The sequence below is a fragment of the Pleurodeles waltl genome, chromosome 7, assembly GCF_031143425.1.
Source record: "Pleurodeles waltl isolate 20211129_DDA chromosome 7, aPleWal1.hap1.20221129, whole genome shotgun sequence".
In the NCBI taxonomy this organism is placed as follows: domain Eukaryota; kingdom Metazoa; phylum Chordata; class Amphibia; order Caudata; family Salamandridae; genus Pleurodeles; species Pleurodeles waltl.
In genome coordinates, this window is record NC_090446.1 from 104,330,101 (window position 1) to 104,352,955 (window position 22,855).

At 44.8% G+C, this 22,855-nt stretch overlaps 1 protein-coding gene across 2 annotated transcripts in view; it reads right to left on the reverse strand.

Moving 5' to 3' along the window:
• OGFR (opioid growth factor receptor) overlaps window positions 1-22,855 on the reverse strand; it is a 136,137-nt gene that overhangs the window by 76,963 nt on the left and 36,319 nt on the right. The gene's annotated exons all lie outside the window — the stretch shown is intronic.

Consider the following 22,855-nt stretch of genomic DNA (forward strand, 5'->3'; position numbering starts at 1 on the left):
TCCCCAATTTAAGATTGTGGGGAGCACTGTGGAGTAACATCAGCTATCTCACTAACTGAGTGATGTGGTGAATGAGGTGGTGGGGGTGAGGGAGGTAAAGGAGGTGGTGGAGGTGGAGGAGAAGCAGGTAAATGTGGAGAAGAAGCAGGCAAAGAGGGATTAGGACTGATAGCAATGCCCGTCTTCTTCTTTGGAAGTGCAGGACAATCAATGGGCTTCCCAAAAGAAAGCCATCCTTAGATGGATAGGTGCTGCCTGCACTGCTTTTGCCAAGATCAGACTGGTAGAAGTCTGAATGTGGATCCTGTTTTGTATCAGATTGAGTCTTTTGATCTTAGTCTCTAGGATCGGATCCGGTGCCGAAATGGAAGCTTTCAGTGCGAAACTTGATTTCTGTTTCAGAGCCGAGGTGGTCGGAGCCAGGGTGTTCAGAGCCGATGAGGTAGATGGTCAGCTCAGCACAGAGACTAGTTAGCTCGGTATGGCAGATGTTGGTTTCGGCTTGGCTTTCGGTGCTCGGCCCGGGGCGGGCATCCTTAGCAGATGTTCGGTGCCTACCATGGCCTATCGGGAGTGGTGGTCCGGGAGCCGTAATTTTGGTGGGAACCAAGGGCCAGATGTACGAAAGGATTTTACCCATTCTGTGTCTATGGGAAAAAGCTTTCACTCATATGGCCCGAATGTCTTTTAGTAGGCAGGACTGGGGCATGGATACTCACTGCGTGCTGTCCTGAAGGAAGACCTTGGATCTGAGGGACGAACTGAACTTCTGATTCTGATTTGGAGTCTGGGATGGCAAGGGTCTCCTCTACTGCCGAGGCCTCGTGCAGTTCTTCCTCTTGTTCGACATCATGGCGACCAATGAGGTCGGGTGTCTCTTCCAGATATCCGCGCTGCATTTCCTTCCGACGCGCCCAACGATCCTGCAATGTTTTCTTCGATCAAAAAGATCGTCAGGCCTCACTATTCTTGTTGTGGTCTTCAGACAGACACAAGATGCAGACCTGATGAAGTTTGGAGTGCAGGTATTTTGCATGGTAGCTGGGACAGAACGGAAATGAAGTCCATTCCATTAGCAGTGCATAGTTGGTTGAATCTGATGAAATGAGAAAGGAGGCCCGAACAGGCAAGGGCCGAAGGCCGCAAGTGTAAAACGCGGAATCGACGGTTGACGATTTTCTTCTACTTTCTAAGGGCGAGAGTGAAACGCGAACAGAAATAATATTGATGGCTATAGAGGCTTACAACGAACCACAGGGAGCCCGAAAACAGTATCGAACCGGAGCACTGAAGAACACATCCAAACCTGATGGTGAAAGAAAAAAATCTAACAATGGAGCTGATGCCAATGGGCAATATCACAGAGAGGAGGAGTGTCTTTACCTTGTGACTTCTTTGAAGAAAAACAACTTGCACACATCCAGGCCCAACACTAGATGGCTGGTGTATGCAAAACGTGTATACATAAAAATACTCTGAAACACTCATAAATTTGAGTAACAATAGGAAACTGATTAAGTGGTCCAAGCTGTGCCTTGATACGGGATCCGTAAGAGGCATTTACAAGGACTTCAACAATATCCTTAGACCATTCACTGATCATCCCTGTGAAATCCCTTTAATGCCAGACTATAATTGTGTTTTATTTGTAGCTTTGTAGCAACATTGTACTAGGGCCCAAAATGGCAAAAATAAATCTTGCTGCCAACATGCCATACTAAGGAGTGCTGTAAGGCAAAGAACCAACTTATTGAAGCTGTCAAAAAGGGAGCCCATGATGACATCCATGCTACCCGTACAAACTATTATTGGATAATTACCAGCAATAAATAAAGCTGGGTAGATTCAAACTGGCTAGCCCTAGTTGAGGCTTCCTATAATAATGATTTACAGTCTTTTTGGCATATATTTCCACGTGGTTCTCCTAGATCTATCATCCCTAGAACTAACAATCCAACCACAGCAGTGGGTTGAACATTTCTCTGCATTCTATGCACAACCTAGTAAAGAGTTGGATGTTGCAGTGATTAAAAATTTAGTCCTAGAAAATGGTAATGTAACTACCCAACTATATTTTACTCTTCAAGAAACTCTATGGGCTATTAAGGCCATGCCCCCCCGGGAAAGCCACCGAACCAGATACAATTCCTGGTGATCTGTTTCGATCAGGACTCCTCATCTGGGTCCTTGTATAAATGAGCTATAGAATGAGATACTGGCAGGTGGGGACATGCCGGAATTGGGAAAAACACAGATCATCCAGATCTATAAAAAGGGTGACAGGGGAACATCAAATAATTATCAGCTCATTAGCCTTTTAGATCACCTAGAGAAGGTTTTCTGCCTCAAGATCTTGGGTAAACTCCGGGACTGGATGGACGAAGCCTATATTTTATCACCATTACAGGCAGGGTTTCGCTCTAAGGTCAGCGCAACAGACCAAATTTTCTGTCTTGATCTTATTGTGGCCAAATACCTTAAATTGTCCCAGGATCACCTGTATTTGGCTTTTGTGGACTGGAGGGCTGCCTTTGATTTGGTTCTGAGGTGGCTCCTTCGATCCACCTTAGCCGCTATGGGTATAATCAGAACCTGTTGGACATTCTCATTACACTACATAATAACACAACTGCACAAGTCAGGTGGGGGACGGGTGGCAATGTAACTGACTTAATCCTGGTCCAGTGTGGGGTACAAAAAGGATGTGCACTTGCGCAGACACTTTTCTCCCTTTATGCAAAAGACGTGGTTAAATTCCTAGGCGAGTGCAATCATAACTCCCCAAATCTTCTTGGTTGCCCTATGCCTGCATTTCTGTTTGTAGCTGATACTCTCCTTCTGTCCCAAACGCCATCAGGGCTTCAGAATCTCCTTAATAAATTCTCGGAGTTTTGTGATATTCGGGCTTGGAGGGGAATTTCACAAAAACGAAAGGTATGATGCTCAACCTGCACAAAGCTTACAGAAGGCACATTTTTAATGAAAGTTGAGCCCTTACAGATAGTAGGGAACTTTGACTATCTGGGGATTAGAACTGACAAGAGCAGAACCTGGAACTCACACATACAGAAGAGTGAAATGGTGCTGTTACACTCTGCTTCAGTAGTCTCCGAAAGATACAAAGCAACTTCTTCCAAGTCTGTCTCTCCTGCAATAAAGGTTTACAAGGCAAAAGCCCAGGCTGCAGTGCTTTATGGAGTGGAACTATGGGAAACCTCAAATGTCAATTGTTTGATTACAAATTTAGCATACTGTAGAGTACCCTTATGCAGCCACTTTTCTTTGATACAGGCCTTAAAAGGGTAGATAACCTGGCTACGTTGAAACCTCTTTTGAAATGGGTTAGACTGTGGTCAACCCCAGAGCTCAATCATTATAGGTTGGCTCTGGGCAAAGTGTTAAGTCTGTGCAATGCACCATTGCTCCCTTGGCTCAGGTTTGTTAAGGATTATGTTATTTACCCTGTATGCATCTGTTTATGGCATCTGGTGCAGTAGTTTCACATGCTATGATTATTCCTACCACCTAGTGTGGGGTCAGGAGTGGTGCAAGTTATTTTTCTTCAAAAAAGTGTTCAAAATCACAAAATTGAGTGACTCCTCCTTGTGGTGATATTGTGCATAGGCGTCATCTCCTTTGTTGGGCTGTTTTCCCGCATGCGGGTGAGAAAGGAGTGGAAGGAAGGAAAGTGTAGGGAAAAATATGTCCCTGCAATGCACAAATACATATGTGCAACTGTATACAAGTAAAATGTAACTGCAATGGCCACAGATGTCCGGGGAGGAGGAAGGGCACAAATGAATCTACAGGGCTACATGCCAAGAACAGATGCACACAGGGTAAGTAACATAATCCGTTTGATGGCATGTGTGGCTGTACATACACGTGCTCTGCATAGACTCTAAGGCAGTCCCTCCATAAAGCAGTGGCTAGTCTGTAGGAGTTGCAATTGTCAGAAAAAGTGTACGTAGCACTGCCTGCCCTACATTAGCTTGCTGGCATGCTAGGACATCCACACAGTAGTGTTTTGTGAATGTGAGTGGTGTAGACCAGGTGAATTAATAAGGTGAGGAATCCACAAGTAGTTGTATCCATCAGAAAGCTGCCTTACAGATGTCAGCTATGAGAATGTTACCCAGGACAGCCAAAGTAGCACCCTTTTTTCCAGTTGAGTGAGCTCTGGGAGAAAGTGGCAAAGGTCTCTTAGCAATAACATAGCAAGTCTATACACATTTGACTATCCATCTATCTATGTCTGATTTGGATATGGGGCTGCCTTTATGCGGTTGAGAAAAAGCCCAAAAGAGTTGTATGGTTTTTCTAAAATCTTTAGTTCTGTCAATGTAAAACATGAGTGTCCTTTTAACGTTGAGCATGTGGAGGGCTCTTTCCGCAACAGAGTCAGATTGCTGGAAGACTAGTAATTCAGTGGACTGGTTTATGTGAAACTGAGAAACCACTCTAGGTAGAAACTTTGGGTTAGTGTGAAAAACTACTTTATTCCTACAGACCTGAAAGAAAGGTTCTTTCAAGGTTAATGCCTAGAGCTCACTGACACCCCTGGCGGAAGAGATGGCGGGTAAGAAAGCCACATTCCAGGAGAGGAATTGAAGTGGACATGAACGGAGTGGTTCAAAAGGGGGACACATGAGTTTGAGAGCACAATGTTAAGGGTCCACAATGGTGCATGGGGTACCCTGGGTGGAATTACTTATTTAAGGTCCTCCATGAACACCTTAATCGCAGTGATTCTGACCAAGGTAACATGTTCTGTAGATACACAGGTAGAGCTGTAGTCGAATGGAAGTACAGGCTACATTTGCTTTTTGTAAGTGGAGAACATATACATTGTTAACAGTAACTTTCATAGGATCCATATGTTTGGGGTGGCAGTAGCATACAAAATGTTTCCATTTTGCAGCATAACAGGTTCTAGTTGTGGGTCTACTGGCTTCCTTGAAAATGTCCATACATCCGCAGGCAAGCCTAGATAGCCAAACTCTATCACCTCAGGAGCCACATCGCTAGATTAAGTTACTTGGGGTCTGGATGTCTGATTTGTCCTTGTTATTGAGGAAGAAGGTCCAGCCTGTTGGGGAGCATCTTGTGGGGACTACTTGTAGATCCAGGAGTGTGGTGAACCAAGGCTGACGTGCTGAAGTGGGAGCCACAAGGATCATGGTGAGAGATGTTTGCCTGATCCTCCGAACCATAAATGGAATCATATGGAGAGGCGATACAGCATAGGCAAAGATCCCTGACCAATTTATCCATAGAGCGTTGCCCTGGGATAGAGGGTGTGGAAACCTGGAGGCGAAGCTAGGGTATTTTGAGTTTTCTGGTGTGGTGAAAAGGTCTATGTGAGGAGTACCCCACTCTGCAAAGTATGATTGAAGGACTTGTGGGTGAAGTTCCCACTCGTGGACTTGTTGCTGCATCATACTGAGCAGGTCAGCAAAGTTGCTGTCCATTCCGAGTGGATACTTGCCACTAGGTGAATGCGGTGGTGAAGGGCCCATTTCATATGATCTGAGAGAGTTGGGAGAGCTGAGTAGACCGAGTTTCCCCTTGTTTCTGTAAGTAATACACGGCTGTCATGTTGTCGGTACAGACTAAGACAACCTTGTGAGACAGGTGAGGAAGGAAGGCTATCAGTGCTAGGAATACAGCAAGAAGCTCCATGTAGTTAATGTGTAGGGACTGGTGATTGGCATCCCAGAGGCCCTGGACTTTGCGATTTTGAATGTGAGCATCCACCCTGTCAGTGATGCATCCATGGTCAGTGTGATCTGAGGCAGAGAGTCTAGAAAATGACACCCCTTCAAAAGGTTGTTGGTTTTCCATCATTGCAGAGAATGGCGAGTGTGGCGTTCTAACAACAATAGATTTTCCCGGTGACCCTGTGACTGAGACCACTGGCGAGACAAATATTGTTGTAGGGGACGCACGTGAAGTCTGGCAGTGGGAACTAAGGCGATGCAAGAGCCCATCATTCCCAAGAGACGCATAATGGTCCTGACTGTATAAGAATGGTTTTCCTGAAACTGGGAAAGAAGGGATTGGAAAGTCTGGACGCAAGCTGGGTGGGGATAAGCCAACCCTAACTCTGCGTTGAGAATAGCCCTTAAGTAATTTTGAGACTGCAGGGGCTGAAGATGGGATTTGGGAGTGCTGAGAGTGAAACCTAAACTGTGAATGAAATCCACTGTCAACAGAGTATGTTGTTGGCACTGTTGTTACATGCTGGCATTTATGAGCCAGTCGTCCAGATAAGAGAAGATATGAAAGTTCTGCCTTCTCAGATGTGCTACGACCTCTGCTAAGCACTCTATGGACACCCTGGTAGTGGTAGTCACTCTGAAGGGAAGGACCTTGAACTAGTAATGTTTGCCTGTCATGACAGACCTTAAGTACTTTTGGTGTGCGGGGTGAATTGGTATGTGAAAGTAGGCATCCTTTTGATCTAAAACTGTCATAAAGTCACCTTTCTGTAAAAGAGGGATGACATCCTGAAGGGTGACCATGTGGATGTGTTCTTAAAGGATGTACATGTTGAGAATTCTGAGGTCCAGTATGAGTCTGAGTGAGCCATCCTTCTTCTGAATCAGGAAATACATATAGGGAATATACCCCTGAACCTTGATGTTCTGGAGTAACGGGCTCTATGACTCCTTTGAGAAAGAGGGCCTGGAGTTCTTGTTTGAGAGGGGTTAAGTGTTCCTGAGCTAGTCTGTGACTGGGTGGGGGAATATTGGGAGGAGGAGAGATGAGCTGCAGGCAATAACCATGGTGGATAATCATAAGGATCCATTGGTCTCTGGTAATAGTGTCCCAGATGGAATAAAACTGTTGAAGTCTTCCCCAACAGGTGTCAGGTGAGGAGGTATGGGGAGGGAAAGGAGGGGGAATAAGGTGGAGGTTTTTACTGCTTAGCAGAGGAGGAGGCACCACATGAAGCAGTGGTTTTTCTTCTTCCTTTATGGGCAGATCCCTTATAGCAACTTCAAGTAGAAACTGCTTGTGTAAGTGGACTGAGGTTGTGTGGGGTGTGCTGTTGATGCCTCTGAGGTGGAAGACTTATGTGAGCCTCTAAAAGCCATGGCGGCAATAGGAACCCCTGTGTGGGGTGGCCTGTAGGGCACTCATGGCTTTTTGCAGTGTTGGTGTCCTTTTTTAGCTGGTCCAATGTGGTGTCAACTTGTGGACCAAAGAGGTTCTCTTTATCAAAAGGAATATTGAGTACTGCCTGCTGGAATAGGGGTTTGAAACCCGAGCAGCGCAGCCAAGCATGGCATCTGAGGAGGACACTGGTGTTGATGCCACTAACAGCTGTGTCTGCAGTTATCAAGGGTGCATCCAATAGCATTATAAGAAATGATCTGGCCCACTGAGACAGTCTGCTGACCCCTTTTCCGATGCTCCTCTGGAAGAAACTGCAAGAGCTCTTTCATTTCATCCCAGTGGACCCAGTCGAACCGGGCCAAATGTCCCTGGGAGTTGGCTAGGCTTGGGCCGCTACCCTTTTACCAGCATCATCAATTAGTTTGTTCTGGCGTCACAGCCACAATACAATCAGGTGGTGCCTCTGCCCTGATGCACAATCGGTCAGAGGGAGCCACTTTGTATTTTTTGTCTACCTGTGGTGTAATGATGCAGGAGCAGATGTAGGAAAGTACCCTCTTTTTGGCATGGTTACCCCCACTTTTTGCCTACTATCAGCATGCTTCGACTGTTTTCACTGGAATCCTGCTAACCAGGACCCCAGTGATTGTGCTCTCTCTCTCTCTAGATTTGGTTGCCGAGCACGTTGCACACCCCACAATTGGCATACTGGTGCCCCCATACAAGTCCGTAGTCCATTACACTGGACTTCTTAAAAGCGGGGAAGTCATTTTAACCGTGTACTGAACACAAGTTAGTACCAGTGTCCAGTTACATAATGGTAACGCCGAACCTTGGCATGTTTGGTATCAAACATGTCAGAATCATATCCCAATACTGTTTCCAACACTGGTTGTTTGATTCGATGAACTCTGGGGGCTCCTTGGAGAATCCCCCCAGTATTGCTCCTATCAATCTTACAGGGTTTTGCAAGCATCCCGCGCTGCTGCTGCCCTCCAGACTGGTTTCTGCTCTCCTGCTGCTCGACCAGCTCAAGCAAGGGAAGGCAGAACAAAGGATTCCCTATGGCAGAGTGAGGCAACACCCTTTCCCCTTAGAAATAGGTGTTACACGGCAAGGGAGAGTTAGCCTCTCCAAGCCACAGGGTACGCTTTGAAGAGCACATTTGGTGCCCTCCTTGCATAAACCGGTTTGCACCAGTCCAGGGACCCCCAGTCCTTGCTCTGGAACAGAACTGACCACTCCCCTGTCCATCACTACCCCAGAGGTGGTGCCCAGAGCTCCTCCAGGTGGCCACTTGCTTATGCCATCTTGAATCCAAGATGTGTAGAGGCCCCTGGGAGCATCTGAGCGGCCAGGTCAAGTCACAGCCCCCTGCTGATATGTGGCCACCCTGTTAGGTGAACAATCTACCTTCCTGTGCTATTTAGGGTCTTCCTCTTGGGTGGGTCCTCAGATTCGACGTGTACGGTTCCAGCAGGACTCCTCTGCAACATTCACTTCATCTTCTGGCCACTGGAATCATAACTGGACACTTCAGGAACCAACAATCTGCAACTCCAGCGAAGACTGCACTTTGCAACATTGTTTCTCTAGCTCCTTCCAGCAACTGCAACATTTCCCTGGCTATGCAACCCCTGAGGTTGACGAGACTCCAGCCTGGACTGAGAATTAAGAAGGAATCTCCCTTGGAGTGAAAGAGTCACTCCTCTGCAGGCACCAACTGCAACGACGACCGGCTGCATGGATTTTCTCTCCTCTGGACCTGCCTGGATCCTGCATCACAGGTGGTGGTCTGGAGTTGTCCCCTTGGTCCTCTCTGCCAGCTGTCCAACTTGGGAAATAGTAGGCCCTTGCCTCTCCTTGCAGGACAGTAACCCTGTGCACTGTGACTCTTGAAGCTACCAAGGCTTGTTTGTTCCTCCTCTAAGAGATTGTCAGGCTTCGTGTAGCCCCAGCCGCCTGCACTTCTTCCTACCAAGCACAGTCTCCTCTCTGCTGCTCCAGCGAGGTGGGACTCTTCTTTAGGTGTGCTGGTGGGCCTAACTGGGACTGCTGTGCCTGCTGCCAGTTGGTGGACTGTGGGGGCTGCCTCCTCTTCTGGTGACTTGCCCAACTGCTGAGGGTCAACCCGGACTCCCCTCCTTTGGACGAGAACCTTTTGGCTCTTCCAGTCTTGTCTGGGTCTTGCACAATCCTTTTTCTAAGTCCTTCTGTTGGGTATGGGGAAAACCAGGTACTTACCTCTGTTCTCCTGGTCGCTGGGGGTCACTCTGGTACTCACCTCTTGGGGTTCCTAGTTCCTCCATCTCCCCTCTAACGATTCCACATCCTTGGGTGGGGAGCTGTATTTCACATTCCTTTTTGTTAGTGTCTGGTTTGGCCCTCCCCTGAGCCCACACTACTTTTCTATTGCCTTTGCCAATGCTTATTGGTTTCTCTGCTCTTTACTAATTGCTAATGTGTATTTAATAGTGTGTTTACTTACCTCCAGTTGGGGGGCTGCCTATTAGTATTCTAGCATTTGTGTTACCCTAATAAAGTACCTTTATTTTTGTAACACTGTGGTTCTTTCATGTGTTACAGTGCTGTGTGACTATATGGTATTGCATAAGCTTTGCATGTCTCCTAGATAAGTCTTGGCAGCTCATCCACAGCTATCTCTAGAAAGCCCTGGCTTCCTCGACACTGCCTACACTTCACTAATGGGGGATACCTGGACAACACCCTAGGTGCTCACAACACACCAGGTCAGTTTCCTACAGCGGACAAAATTCTTTAAAAATATCATCAGCATGTCGAAGCATGTCAGGAAGCACAGGGAGGTATTGAGTTTCTTATGCAGCTCCACATTATGAAAAGTGGTTACCCTGGCAACTACTTGCTGCTGGGAAGTAGTGTCCCCTGGTGGTGAAGGGCATGCGGGGTAAAGGTCAGGATCATTGGACGGGATGGGATCATAGGCATCCCAAGGGTTAGTGTCGTCTGGAGGACCCCACAACTCCCAGTGTAAGAGTCGGGGGAACCCTATGGAGTATAATCTCCTAGTATGGGTGAGGTGGGAGCTTCTGGAGGGGGAGGAGCTGGTGGTGAAGTTGGAGGAGGAGGTGGCGGTGAAAGAGGAAGTATGGGAGAAGGCCTGCGAGGAGGTCTAGCAGCCTTGTTCTTTGTACGCTTTTTTTGGGGGGTTGGGGGAACAGGAATGCCCAGGGCTTCTTGGAATGAAAGGGGCGCACAAGGTAGGAAGGGGTGGCAATAATCCGACCTGTGCTCTCCTCTATCTGGACCCTGCGCTGACGAGTGTCCATTTTGTCCAGTATGGGCTCAATTGGGGATGGGTTGGTGGAAAACTGGCCCAAGTGTATGCTCTCCGATGGTTTCGGCTCCAAGGCTTTCAGCGCTAAACTCTTAAGCTTCAGAAGCTTGGTCGGCACTGAAGAAGAGGCCTGAAGCTGTACGCTTAAATCTGACAAGCTGGCTTTGGCCTTCGAAGCCACTTTCGGAGCCGAACCGGCAGACAGGGCGGCCGAAGTAGATTCACGCTGCTGACTATGGCCAGATGGCAGTGAAGGACCGAGGACATCAAGGACAAGTGTGAATGTCTTTTTTAAGACTGTATGGGACAGAAGCGGCCACAGTACTCACGCGCCGAGTACAGGTCACATCATGGCTGTCAATGTCGAAATCGATGTCCGACTCAGAACCGTCCTAATGGAGAGAGCCTCCTCTTCCTTCTCAGGTTCCTCTTGAGCATGCTCCTCACCGAAGATGTCCATGGTGTTGTTCGGTGTCTTCTGGGCAATCTCCAGCCTACGAGTGGGTTGGTCCCGAAGCTTCTTTTTCGAGCGGATAACCTTGCAGGCATCGCAATCGGGCTTGCAATGGTCCGGAGAGAGGCAAAGGTTGCACAAGAGGTGTTGGTTGGTGTGGAGTCCATTCCATCAGGAAACCATTCCTGTCGATGCCAAAGCCACGTGGAAGGTAGGCCTGAGTGGGCGCAGGGTCCCGGAAGGGCTATCGGATGGAGCCTGAACCGACGAATCGATCAGAGCGGTAAGATGGCAGAAGTACGAATGAAACAATTTGAACAAAAGAGAGTCGATAGACGGGGTGGAGGCACAAACATCTAAACTCGACGGCGGAGAAAAATCAATCTAACTAAGGAGTCAATGCCCATGCGCAATATCATCGAGAGGAGGAGGAGTCAATTGATTTTGAAACATTTGTTTGAAGAAAAACAACCTGCAGCGCTCCAGACCCAGCACTAGATGGGAGGAGTATGCAGAGCATGTGTATCTACAGCCACACATGCCATCGAACATTGCATTTCAATGACTTCAGCCTGGGTGGGTATTGAAATAATCCCTCAAAAATCGGGCTGATGCTAAGGGCTTAGTTAAAACAGCATTTTCGAACAGAAATGTCATTAACTACCACTGTAAACCAAATCTGGGAGTTTGATGGAGGCTTTCTTAGTATGCAAAACCACGCCCACAAGAGAAAAGTATCTTGATCAGATTCAAATCCCTAAAGCCTGCACACAGTATGTAAAATTCTGACTGGGGACATTACTTGTCAACAAATTAATATATAGCTGGAAATCCCACCAACTCACTTCAGCTGCCTGTGAGTTCTGTACTGAAGAAATTGAGTCTGTTGAACATCTATTATGTTTTTGTCCCAAGTAACAGGCCCAGGAGAAGTTGGCTAAAACCCCTATGTGTTTTGATGGGGGTAAGACTCTTTTGGGAAGTCTACCACATTTTGCAATCCATCACAAGTCACACCCTGGTTTTTAGAATCTGTCGATACCTATATGCTGTGTGGCTACTTAGGAAAAAGGTGGGAATGTTGCACTAATTTTCGAGCTCATTACTACAGGTTCTTTGCCCAAGTTCCACACCCCACCCTATCTCGTGGGAAGTGAGGGGTGACTTGTCCTCTTTGGGAAATTGTGGCACAGATCTATGGGAACACTATGTCTAGGTTTTTACCCTTGCTTTTTTTTAACTTTTTATCATGGTGAAGTATATTGTACTATGCACTGTTGTCTAGTGGCATCATTCTTACCCTGTTGCGAACTGAAATTTGAGAAATGTTACATGTACTATGTTCCTGTTCTAATCTCTCTTGACTGGAACAAGAAAAAATGTACTTTCCGTTTTTAAATTACATTGGGCACCTTATTTATTTCTAAATGTTAGCCTTTTCATTGAGCTAACTAGATCTTGTAATTAGCTTTGATTATCTGGATGGTTTGACGAACCGGATCTAAGCTCATTTCTAGGTCTATCATCTAGGTTTTAGTCATTCTGGTTTTTGTCCCAGTAGAAACCTATCTTGGTGTTAATGGTTGTGTTATCATTTTTTGTTACCCAAACTTATCTTAATGGAATTGCTGTGATTTTAACTTTTGGTGACTGTTATGTTTTTTATGGTTCTTTCGTTTTTTAAATATTTGTATTGTGTACTTTCATGGTCCATGGACCAAAATTAAGTATGAACTAACGTATATATATATATATATATATATATATATATATATATATATATATATATATATATATATATATATATATATATATGTGAGAAAACCTAATGTACAAAGTACCATTAAGAACATATATATGGAAAATGTCACTTACCCAGTGTATATCTGTTCGTGGCATGGGACGCTGCAGATTCACATGCTGTGCATTATCCTGCTATCTAGTGTTGGGCTCGGAGTGTTACAAGTTGTTTTTCTTCTAAGAAGTCTTTTCGAGTCACGAGACCGAGGGACTCCTCCCTTTCGGCGCCATTGCGCATGGGCGTCGACTCCATCTTAGATTGTTTTTCCCGCAGAGGGTGAGGTAGGAGTTGTGTATATAGTAAAGGTGCCCATGCAATGGAGTAAGTATGTATGTACATAATGTGATTAAAAGTGATATATATTTACAAATGTACAAGTTTTATCAACATATAATATATATAGTTTTCATCAACTTAAAACGGCTACAGGCTCCCGGGGAGGCGGGAGGGCGCATGTGAATCTGCAGCGTCCCATGCCACGAACAGATGTACACTGGGTAAGTGACATTTTCCGCTCGATGGCATGTGTAGCTGCAGATACACATGCTGTGCATAGACTAGTAAGCAGTTACTCCCCCAAAAGCGGTGGCTTAGCCTGTAGGAGTTGAAGTTGTTTGAAAGAATGTTCATAATGCTGCCTGTCCTACTGTGGCTTGTTGTGTTGTTAACACATCTACACAGTAGTGTTTTGTGAATGTATGAGGCGTAGACCATGTGGCTGCCTTACATATTTCAGTCATAGGTATATTTCCTAGAAAGGCCATTGTGGCGCCTTTCTTTCTAGTGGAGTGTGCCTTTGGGGTAATAGGCAGTACTCTCTTTGCTTTAATATAGCAGGCTTGAATACATTTCACTATCCATCTGGCAATGTCTTGATTGGATATTGGATTTCCTGCATGAGGTTTTTGGAAGGCTACAAACAATTGTTTTGTCTTGCGAAATTGTTTTGTTCTATCAATGTAATACATTAGTGCTCTTTTAACGTCTAATGTATGTAAGGCTCTTTCGGCTACTGAGTCTGGCTGTGGAAAAATGACTGGGAGTTCCACTGTTTGGTTCAGGTGGAACAGTGATATAACTTTTGGTAAAAATGTTGGATTTGTGCGTAGAACCACTTTATGTTTGTGTATTTGTATAAAGGGTTCTTGTATAGTAAATGCTTGTATTTCACTTACTCTTCTAAGAGATGTGATAGCTATTAGGAAGGCAACTTTCCAGGTTAAGTACTGCATTTCACAAGAGTGCATGGGTTCAAATGGTGGACCCATGAGTCGTGTTAATACAATATTAAGGTTCCATGAGGGAACTGGTGGTGTTCTTGGGGGTATGATTCTTTCTAGACCCTCCATAAATGCTTTGATGACTGGGATTCTAAAGAGTGATGTTGAATGTGTAATCTGCAGATAAGCAGATATTGCTGTGGGATGTATTTTAATGGACGAAAAAGCTAGATTTGACTTTTGTAAGTGTAATAGGTAGCTTACAATGTTTTTTGCGGACGCATGTAGTGGTTGAATTTTATTATTATGGCAGTAATAAACAAATCTTTTCCATTTATTTGCGTAACAATGTCTTGTAGTAGGTTTTCTTGCTTGTTTAATGACCTCCATACATTCTTGTGTAAGGTCTGGATGTCCAAATTCTAAGATTTCAGGAGCCAGATTGCTAGATTGAGCGATGCTGGATTCGGGTGTCTGATCTGTTGTTTGTGTTGAGTTAACAGATCTGGCCTGTTTGGTAGTTTGATATGAGGTACTACTGACAGATCTATTAGTGTTGTGTACCATGGCTGGTGAGCCCAAGTTAGTGCTATTAGTATTAGTTTGAGTTTGTTTTGACTCAATTTGTTTACTAGATACGGAAGGAGTGGGAGAGGGGGAAAAGCGTAAGCAAATATCCCTGACCAACTCATCCATAACGCATTGCCCTTGGAGTGAGGGTGCGGATACCTGGACGCGAAGTTTTGGCATTTTGCGTTTTCTTTTGTTGCGAATAGGTCTATTCGTGGTGTTCCCCAGCTTTGAAAGTAAGTTTGCAGTACCTGGGGATGAATTTCCCATTCGTGGGTTTGTTGGTGATCTCGACTGAGATTGTCGGCTAACTGGTTTTGAATTCCTGGGATGTATTGTGCTATTATGCGAATGTGAATCGCCCAATGGCAAATCTTTTGTGCTAAGAGACACAGCTGTGATGAGTGTGTCGCTCCCTGTTTGTTTAGGTAATACATTGTTGTCATGTTGTCTGTTTTGACAAGAATGTGTTTGTGGGCTATTACCGGTTGAAATGCTTTCAAAACTAGAAATACTGCTAGTAGTTCCAGATGATTTATATGAAGTTGGCTTTGTTGAGCGTCCCATTGTCCCTGAATGCTGTGCTGGTTGAGGTGTGCTCCCCACCCTACCATGGAAGCATCTGTTGTGATCACGTATTGAGGCACAGGGTCTTGGAATGGCCGCCCTTGGTTTAAATTTATAGGATTCCACCATTGAAGCGAGGAGTGTGTTTGGCGGTCTATCAACACTAGATCTTGAAGTTGACCCTGTGCTTGTGTCCATTGTGTTGCTAGGCACTGTTGTAAGGGCCGCATGTGTAGTCTTGTGTTTGGGACAATGGCTATGCATGAAGACATCATGCCTAGAAGTTTCATCACAAACCTCACTTGATAGTGTTGGTTTGGGTGCATGTTTAGTATTACATTTTGGAATGCTTGTACCCTTTGTGGACTTGGAGTGGCAATCCCTTTTTGTGTGTTGATTGTTGCTCCTAAGTATTGTTGTATTTGACACGGTTGTAGATGTGAGTTTTGGTAGTTTAGAGAACCCTAGCTTGTGAAGGCTTTCTATGACGTATTTTGTGTGTTGAAGACACTGTTGCTGAGTGCTGGTTATTATTAACCAATCGTCTAAGTAAGGGAATACGTGCATGTGCTGCCTCCTGATGTGAGCAGCTACTACCGCAAGGCATTTTGTGAATACTCTTGGTGCTGTTGTTATCCCGAACGGTAACACTCTGAATTGGTAATGCACGCCTTGGATTACAAACCTTAAGTATTTCCTGTGTGAAGGATGTATGGGTATGTGGAAGTAAGCATCCTTGAGATCTAATGTTGACATGTAGTCCTGTTGTTTGAGCAAGGGAATCACGTCTTGAAGTGTCACCATGTGAAAGTGATCTGATTTGATGTAAAGGTTTAGTGTTCTGAGGTCTAATATGGGTCTCAGTGTTTTGTCCTTTTTTGGAATTAGGAAATACAGGGAGTAAACACCTGTTCCTTTTTGATGATTGGGTACTAGTTCTATTGCTTCTTTTTGTAACAACGCTTGGACTTCTAGTTGTAACAGATCTAAGTGTTGTTTGGACATGTTGTGTGCTCTTGGAGGCACATTTGGTGGTATTTGTAGGAATTCTATGCAATAACCATGTTGGATAATGGCTAGGACCCACGAGTCTGTAGTTATGTGTTTCCAATTTTGGTAATAATCTGTGAGTCTCCCCCCCACTGGTGTTGTGTGTTGGGGGTTTGTGACGTTGGAGTCACTGTTTAGTTTGTGAGGTTTTTGGGCTTTGGAATTTCCCTCTTGTTTTAGGGAACTGTCCACCCCTATATTGTCCCCTGAAGCCTCCTCTTTGGTATTGTCCCTGGTATGTGGGTCTGGCCTGTGAGGTAGAGGGGTCTGTGCTTTGGGCCCGAAACCCCTCTCTAAAGTGTGGCTTCCTAAAAGTGCCTCTGCTCTGTGGGGAGTAGAGAGCGCCCATGGCTTTGGCTGTGTCAGTGTCTTTCTTTAGTTTGTCTATTTTGTCGGGTGGTGGTGCGTCCCCAGACGTTTGTGAGTTTGCCCTTTTCCGGGATGCTCCCACTACCACTGAATCAGGAGTCAGTTGTTGTGTAATGTATACAGGGTCCGTAGGGGGAGGTTTATATTTCTTTTCCACCCTAGGTGTTATGGCTCTGCTCTTGACTGGGTCTTGAAACACCTGTTTGGCATGTTTTAACATGCCTGGTAACATCGGCAAACTTTGGTATTGGTTATGTGTTGATGACAGGGTATTGAACAAGAAGTCATCTTCTATAGGTTCTGAATGCAATGCTACGTTATGAAAAGTAGCCGCCCTGGAAACCACCTGCATGTAAGCAGTACTGTCTTCTGGTGGTGATGGCCTTGCCGGGTAGAAATCCCGACTATTATCAGAGACTGGTGCATTGTACAGATCCCATGCATCTGGGTCATCTTGGCTCATCCCTGTGTGCGTTGGTGACTGCACCATTGGTGGTGTTGCTATTGGGGACAGATGTGGTGAAGCCGGTGGCGATGGCTGTGGAGAAAACTGTGGTGTTGTTTTTTTCTTTAGCCACTTTTGCTTTTGGCTGCATTTCCGCCTCATGGAATGCGAGCTTCCGCTTCATCTTAATGGGGGGAAGTGTACTTATTTTCCCTGTGTCCTTCTGTATATGGAGCCTCCTCTGTGTATGGTCTGGCTCTCCCATCCCCAGTTCTTGTTCAAACCTGTGGCCTTGTAATTGTGAGGAAAGGCCCTGTTCGTCCGTATAGGAGCTTTGTTTCGGCTCCGAGGCTGGGTGTTTCGGCACCCAAAACTTTTTCTGTAGTCTTTTTCGGCTCCGAAGAATCCTTTTTGGCTTTCGGGTACCGATTTCTCAGTGCCAGATCTGGTCGGAGCCGGTATCTCGGTGCCAAGTATATTCGGAGCCGGTATCTCGACCGGAGTCGGATGTCTTCGGCTGCTGTGAAGTCTTTTTCGGTGCCGATGCTTGGCCTGTCGGCGGTGGCGTCCCCTTGGCTTTCATGATTTTCAAGTGAGTTTTTGCCGGGGCTGGTTTACTCACGGTTTGTTGCCTCGTCGGCTCCTCACTCTCGGGCTCGTCCGGGCCCGAATCTGGAAAGGAGAATGTCTCCTCTTCTTTGACGTCGGGTTGTCCGGCCGGTGTCGACGCCATTTGAAGTCTTCGAGCTCTCAGGTCCCACAGCGTCTTCTTCGACCAAAATGCTCGACAGGCCTCCCACGTATCCTCTTTGGGTTCGGGGACAAACACAAATTACAGACCAAATGTTGGTCTGTATAAGGATACTTAGCGTGGCATTTGGGGCAGAAGCGGGATGGGGTCCGTTCCATGAGCCTTGAAGACGCATGCGGTCGGGCCGACCAGGCCATGCCGAGAAGTGGAAGCCCCGAAGGGCTGCCAGAGCTTTTCTTTCCTTCGGTGTCGATGTGCTATCACTAACCCGATACTGAGCGCAAACAATACCGTCGAATTTTCCGATTGTTAACTAACTTTTCCAAACCAAAACACGGAGCGAAGAGGAACACGTCCGAACCTGATGGCGGAAAAAAAACAATCTAAGATGGAGTCGACGCCCATGCGCAATGGAGCAGAAAGGGAGGAGTCACTCGATCCCGTGACTCGAAAACACTTCTTCGAAGAAAAACAACTTATAACACTCCGAGCCCAACACTAGATGGTAGACGTATGCACAGCATGTGTATCTGCAGCTACACATGCCAAACATATACATATATATATATATATATATATATATATATATATATATATATATATATATATATATATGGAAAATGTCACTTACCCCAGTGTACATCTGTTCGTGGCATTAGTCGCTGCAGATTCACATGCTGTGCACATCCCGCCATCTGGTGTTGGGCTCGGAGTGTTACAAGTTGTTTTTCTTCGAAGAAGTCTTTTTTCGAGTCACGAGACCGAGGGACTCCTCCCATTTCGACTCCATTGCGCATGGGCGTCGACTCCATCTTAGATTGTTTTTTTTCTGCCATCGGGTTCGGACGTGTTCCTTTTCGCTCCGTGTATATATATATATATTATTGTTAGGACTCCCCGACATGGGAATTCCTTGAATTTTTGATAAGTAATAACTTTGCCCCAGTTTGGCGAAACTCCTCAAAACTTTGCAGACCTATTGCTTTTTCTACATTGGGGGATGATGCAAGCCTATGTGGTAATTCATTAAAAGAGTGCAAAGAAAAGTGCTGGTGGGGGGTCCAAATGTGTATTTTCACCAATGCATTATCCATTGACTTTGTACTCAGCCATAGCTGCCAAACACCCAGTCGGATGTTAATGGAATTTGTCAGGGAATTAAATTATGGTGTGTAGGTGATCCTTTTTGACAGTTTAAGTGAATTGTATCACCCACAAAGCTATACATGGAACAGGACCGCTTTTTATCAGAAACCAAATAACCAAATACATCCAACAAAGAAACCTCCGCTCAAGATTGGCACCCCGCCTTAGAACACCATCATACAAGAAAAAGACTATCGGTGGTACATCCTTCTCCGTTCAAGCAGCCAAACTATGGAATTCATGACCCCCAACTATAAGAACCACAGATAACTTTCTTGTCTTCAGAAAACTACTCAAGAGTTGGCTCTTTCCTTCATAACCACCATATTCAAACAACCATGAACTACATATGCCTATGTTGATAAATATTTTTTTTCAGATTGTGTATATTTCTAGTTATGTATAGTTTCTTTAGAAAATATGTATCGCTACTATGTCATAAAAATAAAATACACACACACTCTTTAAACCTGTTTGACTAAGTATATTTTACCCAGGGTTCTAATTATGTATTGTATGTGCATATGTGTGTGATTTCATGCGTGTTTGTAAGTGTGTATGTATGTATGTATATATATATATATATATATATATATATATATATAGAGATATAGATATATGTTTTTATGTATGTGTATATGTTGTTTCTGTGCTTGGCATGTTCGTGGGTCATTGCATGGCTCCTGGGTGGGTTGTTATACTAGATATCTATGAATTCTTGCTCTCATCTTATCACACTTATCTACCCATCATCATATGTCATGTCTCTATCAAACTATCCTCCATACTCACTCTGACTCATCCCAAATCCTTTCTTCTACTTTCATCTCCTAAATAACTCTGCCTAAGCCCTTCCCTCCGCTTCCACATCTAACTCACCAAATCTCTCTACTACCGTGACCTCCCACACAACCCTACTAAAATCTCCCGCATTTATCTCACCCTGCTACTATGCTCTCCCTATCCCTTCCACATACTCTTCCCTCCTCCATCCCCCTTTACTCATCCCAAGCCTATGGGTTGAGTAAATGAAGGATATACTCCCAATTAACACTTCTGGATTTCTTTCCTCCTCCACCCCTCCATTACTCCAGTCAATCTAACTAGCAAACTCTCATATCCGCGGCTCAAATGAACTCATAATACTACTAAAACTGTTCTCTTTATTTCCCGATACTAATCCATCACTAATTCTTGTTGGGTTCCAGAGTAGCGTGCTACTCACCGAAAAGCACTTTGATGCCTCATCAGGGGTAGTAAGCGCTATATAAATACGATTACAATACAATAAAATACAATATCAGGGTAGTTTGATAGTATACCGCAGTATTTGCCAACTACAAGGCAGTATATGATCAGCTAATAGGTGCCCTTCCAAAAGTAAAAGGCAGCTATATTTTGCTGTGTTCTCAGTTAAGGCATTACATATAGGTGAGCAGTGCATTTTTCATGCACACTTAAATGCCAGAACACAGCCAAAGTGTTGTCTGAGCAATATGGCTTCTTTTTACTTTTGTAAGGGCAGCCATTAGCCAATTATATATTGTTTTGTCATCGCATGATGCAGGGTATACCCACGTAATTAGAGAGGTATACCACGGCCCAATATATCACTAAGTTTTGTGCCTTATGGTCATGATTCACAAGAGTAAACTTACACTTTTGTGCAAGCTTACAATTTTTTGCTATTCCCAAAGGCATTTTACTTGTAGTATTTTTACCTTTGCTGTGTCTCCACACATAAAAAGATAGAACTGTCCTCTCTTTTTTATGTGCTGAGACTGCGCACTCATAAATATATTACTAATAAAGTACCTCTGTGAGTAGCAATCAATCATAATCTTACACAAACGTTTAAGTTTACTTTTGTGAATCAGACGCTATAACTTTAAACTATTGAAAACATTTATATCTACTACCAAAAAGAACCCTTTAAACCCCATAATCTATATTTCTGACACTGTTCATCTAAACCAGTTAAGCCATTTTCAGACCACGTCTCTTTAAACAATACTCTACAACACCACATGACACTCTACTCCACCGACCATGCCACTCCACTTTATGACACATCATTCCACTCCACGACACCCTAGTCTACACCACTCAACTCTACGACATGCCATTCACCTCTATGACACTCCACTCCAGTCTAACACTCTCCACTCAAATCTACGACATTCCAGTTCATTCTACGCCACACCACTCTAAAACAGTCTACGACATGGCACTCTACAATACCCCACTCCATTCTATGACAATCCACTCCACTGTCTGTCGCTCCATGTCACTTCACTTTACAACATGTCACATTATTCTACCACACCCTACTCCAGTCTACGACATGGGACTCCACTCTATGACATTCAGTTCACTGTACTCCACTCCATTGTATACCTTTCCACTCTAAGACACTGTATGATTCACCACTCCATGACATACCACTCCACTCTTCTGCACGCCACTCCACAACAACCTAATCCACTGTATGGCCCTCCACTGTACACCACTCTACAACACACCACTGCACTGTACTATAGGGCATTCTACTCTACAACATGCCACACCACTCTACGTCACTGTGCAACACTCTAGTCCACTTCATGACGCTCTACGATACTGTACTCCACTCTATGACAATCTATGCACTCTACTCCACTCTATGCCACCAAGACACTATGCCACTATGCAACATTCCATGTAACTTCCTGGATGCTACTCAAGGCCACTTTACTCAACTCTACTCCATGACACACTACTGCACTATACGCCACTGTACTACCTATTCCACTGTATACCACTATAGACCACTGTATTTCAATCCGCTCTACGCCACTGTACATGTCACTAAACTCTATGTCACCCCATGTCACTCCACTGTATGCCAGTCTACTCCATTCTATGACAAACCCTTCCACTGAAGGACACGCCACTTTAATCTATGACATGACTCCACTCAATGACACTCCACAATACACTACTCCATTCTACGCCACTTATGTACACCACTCCACTCTACACCACAACACTGTATTATATTCCACTCTACGCCACTCAACTGTATGCCACTCCACTGTATTCCATTTAACTACACGCAACTCCACCTTTTCACACACTACTGTACCATATGACTCTGCAACACGCCACTCCACTCCACTCTAGCATGAGCCACTACACTCTATGCCACACCAATCTACTCTAACACATGCCACACCACTGTACACCACTACACTCTACCTCGCACCACTCCACTCTATAACAAGATACTGCACACTCTTCCACTTTACATCAGTCTACTCTACTCTGAGACTGTACTCCCATCTACGACACTCTGAAGTTCCTTTACGCCGCTCCATGTCACCTTACTTTTACGCTACTGTACGACACCCTGCCCTTTCTACTCCACTTTAATCCACTCCACATTGTAAAACACACCACTCTCCGACACACCATTCCACTCTACTATGTATCACTCTACCTCCCTTTATGCCCTTTTACTCCACACCAATTTACTCCATTCTACAACACGCCATTTCACCCTACAACATGCTACTCCACTCTATGACAATATACAACATACCATTCCAGGCTTCGGCATGCCGCTCCAATCTATGCTACTCTACTCCACGACACTCCACGCCCTTGCACACTAAGAAAATGTACGACATGCCATTCCACTCTACGACATGCCACTCCACTGTATGAAATTGTACTCTACAACACTGTACTACTTAGTAGAACATTAACTATAACTTTAGAATTTCTAATTTTGTTTAGTTTAAATTGGCTTTCTACAGAAAGAGTAAATTATAAATTAAAGCTACAAGTATACCTTCAGAAAGTTTCCTAACTATACCTAAGCTTTAATCTTTGTCACACAATTACACACTCTCTCTAGTTGTATTCACCACTGGGTAGTTATTGTCAGTGACTGTTTCCACTGAAAAGCCATCTTTTGATTTGCCTAGAACTTCATGATGGCATCAATGATGTTGTGTGATGTCATATGCAGTGCGAATGGATCGCAAAGTTATGTTTCAAGCA